This window comes from Cavia porcellus, unplaced genomic scaffold (genome assembly GCF_034190915.1).
Source record: "Cavia porcellus strain 051 isolate PalLab524CR breed Dunkin Hartley unplaced genomic scaffold, mCavPor4.1 scaffold_1, whole genome shotgun sequence".
Taxonomy (NCBI): Eukaryota; Metazoa; Chordata; class Mammalia; order Rodentia; family Caviidae; genus Cavia; species Cavia porcellus.
Window position 1 is genome coordinate 223,379,287 of NW_026947484.1, and position 6,367 is coordinate 223,385,653.

The 6,367-nt window shown below is 36.4% G+C and overlaps 1 pseudogene; it reads right to left on the reverse strand.

Annotated features, from left to right (window-relative positions):
- Positions 1-2,290: 2,290 nt before the first annotated feature.
- LOC100734919 (cytoskeleton-associated protein 2-like) lies at positions 2,291-4,645 on the reverse strand (annotated as a pseudogene).
- Between the last annotated feature and the right edge of the window lie 1,722 nt (positions 4,646-6,367).

Sequence of the window (6,367 nt, forward strand, 5' to 3'; positions counted from 1 at the left end):
GTCCATTCTTTTCCATTTTCTGTTGGGTCTTTCATTTTTGGTTGGCTAATTTTTTACTGTGTTCTCTGTATGCTCTACATACTAGTTCATGCTGAGGAGCAGCTAGCAGAACTTTTCTCCCACTCTGCAGGTTACATCTTAATGCTGTTGTTTGTCTTGAATTTCTTCAGTTTTTCTTGGATTTCTATCTTTCCTGTGACCTCTTTCTTGATTCCTGGAACTGTTCTCTTTCTTTTTCTTAATTTGTTTTTTTTTTTTTTTTTTTTTTTTTAGGTATCTCAGTTCCAGATCCCTAGAGGCTGTGATTTGTTGCTGGCTTTGACTCCGCTGTCTTACTGTAATCGTTAACTTACCAAAGGAGGTCATCTCATCCTGCCGGGATGTCACATTGTCATAACTTTTTTGTAATAGCATTTTTTTAATTTACTTAGGATACTAACCTTTGATTTATCCTGCATTACTCTTTTATATGGAAGATTGATTTAAATAAAAATTGATCATTATTATATAATTTGTAGATAAAGTTTTAAAAATTTATTCAAATATCAAACTGAAGATGTCATCATATTCATCAAAATTACACATTAATTTGTGAATAACTGATTTAAGTATAATAGTAAGTCATCCCTTCTAAAATCATGGAATATCCTTGAAAAGTCAAGACCTCCTATGCCTTTTCTTATTTCTACACCATTTATCTTTACAATACACCAACAATCAAGTAACTCAATATGTAAATGAAGATTTCTATTATTAGTATGATTGTGTTATATTTGGATTCTATTTTCTAGATGACCATCAACGTTCTGAAATTCTCGCTTGACTTATAAGCTATTTACGTGATAGTCTACCACAGTTTCATAGATGCTATGAGGATGTCTGTGACGACTGGTTTAGAGAAAAATAAGACCATTTATTATCCACTGCAATAACATTAACCAGAATATCAATAATCTAGGTTTTTACTCACTCTTGGGCTCGAGTCTCCATGCAAATTTGCACAAAAGGTCAGGCAATGCTTGCACAGTTTTGTGGTGGAGTGAAGAGCAATGTTAGTGAAGAACTCTGAGTTTAGAGAATCCAAAACATTTATAATGGAAATTGGACCAACTTGTCTTTTTTCAGAACACAAACTTCCTTATAAATATACTCTGCAACAAAGATAACCTTTGTTTCTGGCCACAGCGTATAGGAGACTGTCATGGAGAATGGTGTCTCCTCAGTTTTGTTTGTTTGCTGATATGAAGAAATGTAAGGGTCTCTCATGATTGTGTCTTCTGTTGAGGCAACTCATGGAACTCATTTCTTTCCTTATTATTTTGTTTTTTCTCAGCAATATGAGTGTCCATGTAAAATTACCTTTATATACTTTATTTTCTAATCCTTACATTTATAACTCATTTATTTTTTTCCATTATGTAGGAATTTTAGTAGTGTTTTTGTTCTTTTTTAAAAAATTTATTTTAAAAAGGGTAAAACTAAACATAACAAAACAGAACAAAGCAGATCAGAAATTTCAAAGCAAGACAACAGATCATCACTATCATTCTGTCTCTTGTTTTTTTTTCCAAATAGTTGTCCATATCCTCACACACAATGAATTCACACACAACAAAATAGTATAAAACTGATCATACCAGAATGATGGAGGCATTACAGGCCTCCAGACAATAAGAAAATCAACAATGGCTGCCATAATGTCTCTCATTCTGTTCAAAATAGCTGTCTATACCTTTTCGTATATTGAAATTAAACAATAAAAAACAGACTAAGATCACTCTGAACAGAGAATAATAACCTTACTGGATTTCACAGCAAGATGCTACAGAATCAGCACTGGATAACAGGGTGTCTCTTTTTCTTCAAAGTAACTGTTTATTTTTGATAGGTCTGTCTTCAAAGGATAAAAGATGCTTCCAAAAGTTGAGGAGTATAAGACAAAAGAGGCCTTTATTCCGGGAACACGGGAAAGGAGACCGGCGTACTGGCCACTGGAATCTGGAGGTCTCTCTCTCAGACACGTGGCGTGGGGGACTCTAAATAGCCCAAGCCTAGGGCAGTGCCCCAAAGGCCATTAGAGATGCACAGGTGTCTCATTGGCGCACAGGTCCTTAAGGATGGGGATATTGAATTACAATCAAATCCATAGGGGGCAGGGTGGGGGAGGAGTTTTAGCTGCAGCCTTTTCTGGTTACAGTGTTCCATCTGGGCCGGCAACTCTTTCAATTTTATCATGCATTATATAATCGATCCTCATAAATGGACAAGGAGTCTTATGGACTTTGAGACATTATGACTCAGGATTTTCATACCCTAATGTTACAGGCAAGGCTTCATTTTTACGGAATGCAAAGCACTCAGTACCTTCCACTTTTAAGAGTTCATCAAGAGAAGCCACTACCAGATTGTGCTCCTGCAACATTTCCGGGTAGCAGAACACTGCTCACTGGATCCTTTCTAAGCGCCACACAGGGGTGATGAGCTTCATGCCTTGCACTTCTGGCATTCCGCTTATTCTGGGAGATCTGTAACTTGATACCAGCATGATTATTCTGCCCTCCCTTGCTTACCTGGGGAATTGCTGGAACCTGGTCCTGCTCTTCTGGAGGAAAACAGGACTCTCCAGATTTCGTCTTCTTGGCCAGCTCTTCCATCAATCTGATATTAGTTGCAGAAACTAAAGAATCAGGGGAAGTTCCTTCTCCAGTTCCGTTTTGATCTTGCAAAATATTAAGAACAACTTCCCGTAACACTTAAATTGATTTTGCTCCATTTTTAATGGCTTCTTCATATAGCCCAATAACATCAGAGGTGCCTTTTCTTGCCAATAGCTTTGCATTGCAGAACCAGAATTTAGTGAATGTTTCATCCTCAGGAATGTTGGACAAAATGGTAGATATTTTATTAGAAAGCCCCCCCATTCAGGGAACCTCAGACATTCTGCCAGGGTGGGGTTAATCTAGTTGGACAGCTCCAATTGTGCTTTCTTTTCTTCCTCTTCTTCAGTGTTCTTCCAGAATGAAATATTCATTCCCGCTATACTTTTTATTTTAAGTTCCATAAGAGGCCATTTATAGATTTTCCCCTTAGATTTCTGCCATTCTTCCAGCTGTTTCCTTCGATCCTCTGCTGCTCTCTTTTTAATGGCTGGATTAGTTTGAGTATGATCTGGGACTCCTCTCTCTTGTTTCTGGTTGTGACACTAGCTTGCGTTTTGGGAGATGTCATGCTCAGGAAATGCTTCTGGGGAAAAGTCTTTTTCAACTTGAGGTCGGTCCGCAATCTGCGCTCTTTGTTGAAAGCTGTTGGTTCCATTTGTCCTTCCAGTGAAAGTTGCCAGTCCTTCCAATGAAAGTTGGCAGGACTCAATGAAAGTTGCCAGCTTTCAAATTAAGCCTCTGGTTTACGGATTTTGACTTGCAGTTCATGTGTCTGGGACCTAAAACAAGGTTGTGTGGACTTCTGGTCTTGCTTGCTGTTTGGATGTCTGTTGTTAGGTCCTCCCTGCAGCGAACTGGAGTATGTCCCGGGTTTGGTGCATTTTATTTTCTCTTCAGTAATAGTGTGTGACTGTACCTGACTTTCTTTTGGTCGTTCATATTTACTCCTGTTAACCGTCACATCCTTTATGTTCTTGACCACTGCCTTCTTCGATGCTTGGGTCCTATGAAGGGTCTGACTGATATGAGAGGGAATTGTCCTTGAGGGTTTTTCTTGTCTTGCAAGCTCTACTCCTTTAGCGAGATGCTGTAATTTTACTGGTGGAGTCCTAATTTGTGTTTTTCTAACAAACTGCTTATTAGCCCTGTCTTTCAGAACAGCACTGCTATCCACACTTTTGCCCAAGACCTATTTAGTTGTCTAATGGCTCTTGGTTTGATTATAAGAGTTAGTCTTTGGCTTATTTATGGTACATAATGCAGGATCTGGCTTCTTTTCAGGTTGTGACAAGGTTTGAGGCAAGTTTTCCTTGTTCAGCTCTTTAAGAAAGCCATCCAGAGGTTGGGTGTTTAGCTCAGCCGCATAAATTCCTGCCTTGCAAGTGCATGGTTGTGAGTTCAATCCCTGGTACCAGTAAAAAAAAAAAAAAGAAAAGAAAAGAAAAGAAAGCCATACAAAGATTTGTTTTGCACATGGTGTCACCCCCAGAGTCTGTACACTTTGCATTTGTTTGACCTGTAATCTGCTGCTTTGTAGATTTTGGTCCCTGTGACTCAGTTGACCTCATGGGTTTTCTTGACAGGTTTTCTGTAGTAGATGGTTCAGCTTCATATTGCTGGTGACTCTTGCTGGAAGGTTTATAGGTTGGGTTAGAGGAAACACCTCTTGAAGTCAGACTTTTGCCCAAAAGTTTTGGTGCCTCTAACTTTGGCTTCTGGGATGCTGGTACCATAGCTGTTTTGCCCTGGAGTTTAATGTTGATGGGCCTTGTAGCTTTGACAGGCAAAACAGCATGGTTGGTAACATCATTTTGAGTTTAAAGGTACATTTAGAAGGCAGTGGATTTGGACAATGATTCTTGGCTTTTAGATAAGACTTGGTGTTTTGATTCTTCAATTTTCCCTTGGCTGCTAGGTATTCCTGCCGCCTTTTCCTGCAGTTATTCTGCTGCGGCCGCGGCAGCCGAGGGCCCTGAGTTCACCATGACTGCTCTGTGACAGTTTCTCTTTCCAGTAATGTTTTTGTTCTTGACGTTAAAAGAATGAAGTTTCCCCTATCAAGTGTGATACTCATTAACTTTTGAAGGTTAATGTTATCAAAGTTTAGAAATCTAATAGAGACAATCAAAAGACATATACTTTTATAAAACAGAATATAAATATTACTGGAAATTTTTACATGAAGTAATTTCAAAACCTCTTGATCATGATTTTTGCTTCTGTAGGGGGAAATTTTGGCTATCATTCTGATTTTGTAAACTTCTGGTAATATACTCTGATTTTTCTTTGGATCATACAGATCTTTTGCCTTTTACTAAAACTGATGGTTAATGAAAATGTTTTGACATTATATATTTTCAGAAATTAAAAATAGTTGTCTGGTTTTTAAGTTTGACATTCTATCTGGTGACTAAACATAGCAATGAAACTGTGAACTGTTGTAACAGAAGGTCTAATAATCTCGTAGAAAGTATTAATACACCTCAAGAAAGAAATACATATAAAAACTTAATAGCGTATTTAAATGGTTTGATGGATTTATATAAATATGAGTTATAAAATATAAGGTAGAATAAAACAAATTTCAAATATAAAATATCTTTAAAACATATAGACAGAAACATACTTTATAAGAATTTCAAATTTCACAATCAGAAGACAAAAATACTAGTGCCTCCAAGTACAACAAAAATAATGTCTACTCATCAAATAAAACACAGAAGATAAAATAAGACACAGGTAACAGCATGAATGAAGGTAAATTTGGAAAAAGAAATTTATGTAAAAATGTCAGGTTTCCTGATACTATAAGGAAAATGAATTGGAAGTTCCTGAAAAACCATAGCTAACGTAAAGTCACTGACAACTTGTAGAAACATTCTCTTTACAGAACAATAGCTGAGCAATGTTGAGCTTCCCTTTGTGATAGCAGGAAGACAACATACACCCCAACAAATTAAAATCCCAGTCCTTATAGTTTGTGCCACAGTGGATCTCGAAATACAATGAATATCTTCTCTTGCACTTATAAGTAATATATTTTAAAAAGTTGCTCAAATACTTCCAGAGAATTGAAAATAGTCTTCTTTTAGTAAGCCCCCAAGAGATATTTATTCGAAAGCTAATCATGGTTCTGCTAAAGTGATATGGAAGGAAATAATTAAGGAGCCTCCATGATGGAACAATGAGTAAAGAATTTATTCAACTGAAATAGACCGTGTACCTTCTTAATTAAAGCCTAATCACTGGCTAGCACCGAGTCAATTACAAGTATTTCTTGAACATTCACTCTACTTTTTCTGCTATAAATATAACAGTGTCACTATATGATTGCAAGTAAGGAGTTTATTTTCAAAAGAATTATAAATCAATGTACCGATTATTCCATTTGCTCATTTAAATTACACATGGTTCAGTAATTCAGGAAAGATTAAAGGCTATTTTTGTTAATATTTATTTGGTGTATATTCATTCAATGAATGAAATATTTATTAAGGTGGCTTTTTAATGATTCAAAACCACCTACACTTCTTTCAATAATACCATATCTTACTCTTAAGAGAGAAGTAAGGTGCTTTGCCATTGAATAAAATTTAACTAAGCATTCCCTTATGAGTAGTGAACAAAGAAGAAAACAAATTAAATCTTTTTATCATATAAATTATCTAATTTACAAGGGTAGGCTTAAAGAAAAAGAATGTGGCTAA